Source organism: Berghia stephanieae, chromosome 12 (genome assembly GCF_034508935.2).
Source record: "Berghia stephanieae isolate SIO BIC M18660-M18661 chromosome 12, UCSD_Bste_1.3, whole genome shotgun sequence".
NCBI classification, from domain to species: Eukaryota; Metazoa; Mollusca; class Gastropoda; order Nudibranchia; family Aeolidiidae; genus Berghia; species Berghia stephanieae.
Genome location: NC_088371.1, coordinates 5,420,841 through 5,425,840, shown reverse-complemented (window position 1 = coordinate 5,425,840; position 5,000 = coordinate 5,420,841). Strand labels below are relative to the sequence as shown.

The 5,000-nt window shown below is 40.7% G+C and overlaps 1 protein-coding gene and 1 long non-coding RNA gene across 3 annotated transcripts in view; one reads left to right on the top strand and one right to left on the bottom strand.

Moving 5' to 3' along the window:
• Positions 1 to 3,969, bottom strand: part of LOC144957779 (acid-sensing ion channel 1-like) — a 306,131-nt gene extending 302,162 nt beyond the window's left edge. For both annotated transcript variants that reach the window (XM_078889195.1, XM_078889197.1), the window contains exon 1: positions 3,656 to 3,969. The gene's annotated coding sequence lies outside the window, so the exon portion shown is untranslated. The remainder of the gene's footprint in view (positions 1 to 3,655) is intronic.
• The window catches only part of LOC144957782 (uncharacterized), a 56,096-nt gene that overhangs the window by 34,267 nt on the left and 16,829 nt on the right, over positions 1 to 5,000 (top strand). The window lies entirely within an intron of this gene.

The following is a 5,000-nucleotide window of genomic DNA, read 5'->3' as shown; positions in this document are numbered from 1 at the left end:
TGCGTCATTTTATCTCTTTAGATTTCCATTACAACAATGAGCCCATAGGGAATTGGGTTATCAGACCTGCAAGTAAGTGCACGTCGATTTGAGTATTTAATTTTCTATTCATTTTGTTAAACAAATTTTACCATAACCGAAACCGCAGAGCATCTAGTTGAACGATGTGTTGTGACGAAACTTCCGGTGGGTTCGCGACTGTGCACGAGTGCGGTAAAGACTGCTGATTGGGTAGATCGTCATAACATAATAGTAGAAAACGGTAGGGGCTGCCTGAAGCCGGTGATCGTAAAATACTAACTAAAGAGTGAAAACGGAGAGGCTTCGTATAGGAACAAAACAGACAATGAACGTTTCGGGTACAAACCCTTCGTCAGCACAACAATACACAAATTAACGTGGAAAACAAATAAAATATAATGAAAAAAAAAGTCGACAAAAAAGTTTATAGTTGACGACAAACGTTGTTTTTTTTCATTATATTTTTTCCACGTTAATTTGTGTATTGTTTTGCTGCCGAAACGTCCATTGTCTGTTTTGTTCCCATACGAAGCCTCTCCATTTTCACGCTTTCGTTAACATAATAGTGTGAGCACCCTTAGAAGCTGCTACCATAATAATAAACAATAATATTTTGGCTCTAGAAGTTTCACATTACAGATCGGTTATTCAAACTTATAAAAGATATGTTTAAATCCATTGAATGCTTTTCCATTGTGCAAGTATGTGGTCTTGTGGTGTGTCACTTGCTTACGAACCGGTTGGATTAGGGTTCGAATCTGATTGGTACATCTTCAGTCGTCATCCCACAGTGGGTATGGACTACCGATGAAACTTTTCCATCCTCTTCTATCGTTGGCCAGTCTTTAAATTTGAATAAGAAAAATGTTCGTTTTATCGTAACGAATGTGACTATTTTCCTATAGTTCTTAAGGATGGATAGAATAAAAAAATGAAGAAGTATGGAAAAGAACACAGCAGAAACCAGTGGGAGAGGAAATAGGAAGAAGACGATGGAAGTGGATTGGACACATGCATAGAATGGTTGACTCCACTATAACAAAGAAAGTATTTGACTGGAACCCTAAGGGCAGAAAATCAAGAGGAAGGCCACGAGGAACATGGAGAAGAATTAAAGAAGCTGATATACAGAGAAGTGGTAAGACATGGAATGAGATTTTTAAAAAGTTAGCTCGGGATAGAGAAGGATGGAGACTGTTTGTCTGTGGCCTATACCCTGACCCAGGGTGAAAAAGGCAATGATGATGATGATGACGATAGAGAAGGATGGAAACTGTTTGTCTGTGGCCTATACCCTGACCCAGGGTGAAAAAGGCAATGGTGATAATGATGATGGTAAGGAGAGGGTTAAACCTAATTTTCTTCATCTAGTTCATTCCGATATATCACCAGATTGACTCGGTGAGTCACATATGATATAATACTGACTCGAACTCGATTCATTGGCATCAAATTTCTTAAGTAGGCCTTCTGAGCCATTGGGCCCATGGAGTCGGAGTTTATCTCAGTTTATATAGCGTGAATCGGACAATAGCAATTGCTTGCTATCCTTTGGATCGAACGCTAGTCTATCGCAAAGTACTTTCCGCTAAATCTAACAGACTCAGCTACCCATCCACTGTTGGGTTAACCATGGGGTTAGAAAAAAAAGTCTCGACTGTATCTGAATCGATCTCGGTTCCACTACGTGTGAAGCGGGAGCTCTACCAACTGAGCCCCCCCCCCCCCCCGCCATCAAATTTCACTGCTCTACAAATTGGGTCACACGACCTCACAACATCTCTATCCAAGCAACGTAATTGGAAAATAACATCATTTAGCCATAAATAAACAGCTCCAATTAACAGATAATTGATACACATGAAGGGTGTCGATAGCCTAACGGTTACCCTGTCTTGGCATTTTAACTTGACAATCAAGCGATAATGAGAGTGATTAGTAGCCTGACGGATGACAATGAGTGCAAACTTGTTTTGTATTTTAAAATTACGTTTGTAATTTTATATTTCGCTGTGCGCTATATATACACACAAAGGTAGTTAGTTATTACTTCAGAGCCATTTATAGGCTATTGAAACTGGAGTTTATTCCGGTTACTATAGATAATCTGAAGTTGACGTCACTCAGGTCTTTGTTATTGCTTTTTGCCATCCTCGTTTATGAGTAATTCTCATTAAACTGTATTATCCAGATTATAAACGTTCAAGTTTACACACAGTTTTGTGTGTTGGTCCGTTATTTTTCCGGATGGCAAAGTTGTGAGCTCCTTAGCCAAGCGCATACTATCTATACACAAAGGAAGTTATTACTTCAGATACATTTATAGGCCCTTGAAAATGGAGTTTATCCCGGTTTTTATAGCGCTAAACGGACAATAGCAATTTATGGTTGCCACTCTTTTGATTTGACGCAAATCTACTGCAAAGTTTTTTCTGTTTTATCTAAGATAACCAGCTACCCAATCACAGCTTAGCGGATGATACCCGGTCCCATTTTAGTACGTTTCTGTGAGAGGCGAATGAAGCGAGTGCACTACCAATTGAGCTATCGCGATCACCAGAGTCATTTACAAGTATAATATAGTAAAATGGAAATACTTCGAATGTAAGGAATATTTGTTAGTTTCACGTTTGCATCTTGCTTCAGTCAAACAAAGGAAAAATAAAGTGGTATGCCCTGAGAATTGGTGGTAACGGTAAAGTTCAAACAATTATAAGGAGGAGGAGGAGGAGGAGGATGAGGAGGGAAGAGGAGGAGGAGGAGGAGAGGAGGAGAAAGATTAAGAGGAGGAGGAGGAGGAGGAGGAGGAGGAGGAGGAGGAAGAGGAGGAGGAGGAAGAGGAGGAGAAAGATTAGGAGGAGGAAGAGGAGGAGGAGGAGGAGGAGGAGGAAGAGGAGAAGGAGGAAGAGGAGGAGAAAGATTAGGAGGAGGAAGAGGAGGAGAAGGAGGAGGAGGATGAGGAGGAGGAGGAAGAGGAGGAGAAAGATTAGGAGGAGGAAGAGGAGGAGGTGGTGGTGGAGGTGTGAGGAGTAGGAGGAAGGGTAGGAAGGGGAGGAGGAGGAATAGGAGTAGTAGGAGAAGGAGGAGGAGGAAGGGGAGGAGGAGGTGGTGGTGGTGGTGGTGGAGGAGGCAGAGGAGAAAGATTAGGAGATGGAAGAGGAGGAGGTGGTGGTGGAGGTGGAAGAGTAGGAGGAAGGGGAGAAGGAGGAATAGGAGTAGTAGGAGAAAGAGGAGGAGGAGGATGTAGTGGTTGTGAAAAGAAGAGGAAGAGAATGAGGATTAAAATATGTTGAAGGAGAATATGGGACTGAAGAGAAGAGGAGGGGGGGGGGGAGGGGGAGAAGTGGGGGTGGGTAGGTGAGTGTAACGTAGAAGAGAAAAAGGAGAAATAGAGGAAAGAAAAGCAGGGGAGGAGGAGAAGAAGAAAAGGAGGAGGAGGAGGAGGAGATCGGAGAGCAGGAGTTGGAGGATGAGGAATAGGAGGAGGAGGAGTACTATTAGTAATAGTAGTTGTAGGAGGAGGAGGAGGAGGAGGAGGAGGAGGAGGAGGAGGAGGAGGAGGAATAGGAAAAGAAGGGGAGGGGGAATGCAGAGAAAAGAATATAAGACATAAGTAATAATATATCATACTTACGATCCATCCATGTCAGAAATCGAATCATCCAAACGGAAAAATCCGTTTATGTTTGAAGTGTTCAGATAGTGCGAAATCCGATAAGGAATCCAATGTTACAAACAGATAAATATACCTACTAGATATCTAATTAAATGTAATATTGTTACACGTTTTCTGTTTACATTCACCAACCAATATTATTTTCAATGAAACAAAATTAATGAACGATATGGTCTGGTAGTCATAGACTCTTTGGTTCAATACGACACGAGCACATTAATTCATTAATTCACAATAGACGCTAATTTCGTTGTCTTGAATCGATTTTAAGGCTAATGAAATTAAATATGAAATAAGAGAATAATAACACCAATGAATGTCTTAACATGAATAGATTTAAAGTTATGTTAATTCTTTTTTTTTAATGAGCATTTATACAGTGCGTTATCCACTAAGCGTGCTCAAGGCATTTTACAAGGGGTCCCTAGCCAACAGAAATCACTTCACCTGTACGACGAGACATGACGCCTGTCAGGCGATATTACACCTGAATACGATGAGAAATTGTGAGTAAAGAGCCTTTACCAATGACGAAAATATGCGCCGATCAGATTGGGACTCGAACCATGGAGCTTCCGAATCGAAGGTTAGTGCTATACCACGAGACCACATCGTCGCAAGTAATCATACAAAGGCATTATAAAGATAATAATATGTCAAAATATGACAATACTAAATTGACAGTTAAGGCTAGTTAAGTGCTGATATGATGAAGAATCAGTTTTAATGTTTTAAGTTTAATCCATTTTTTATTTAATTTTCGAATAAGTAAACGCTAGACCCTCAGACCTATTTTAGATGAATTAATTTTTTATTTACCATTCCTACTTTAAGCCATTTAGAATATGAATAACAGAAGCATTTTTCCCTACGGACGCAAACATACAGACGGAACTAGCGAGATAACATAGGAACACATACACACATACACACACAAACACATGTACACACACACACACACACACTCTCTCTCTCTCACGCACACACACACACACAAACATACAAACAGAGAGAGAGAAGGAGAGAGAGAGAGAGATAGAGAGAGAGAGAGAGAGAGAGAGAGAGAGAGAGTTGGAGGTCACTCGATCTTATAATAGTTCTTTTGAATCTGTCTTTTGCTCTCTAACATTGTGTAAGATCAACGCTCTGTAAAGCGCTTTGAGCACGTTTAGGGGATATTACTCTGTACAAAAGCTCTCAAGGCTCAGGATAATAGAAATTGAAAGAGAAGACAGGAATAAATCATTTAACACGATAAAATAGTGAGGAGAGGAGGGAGAACGTGAGAGAAAGAAGGGGAGAG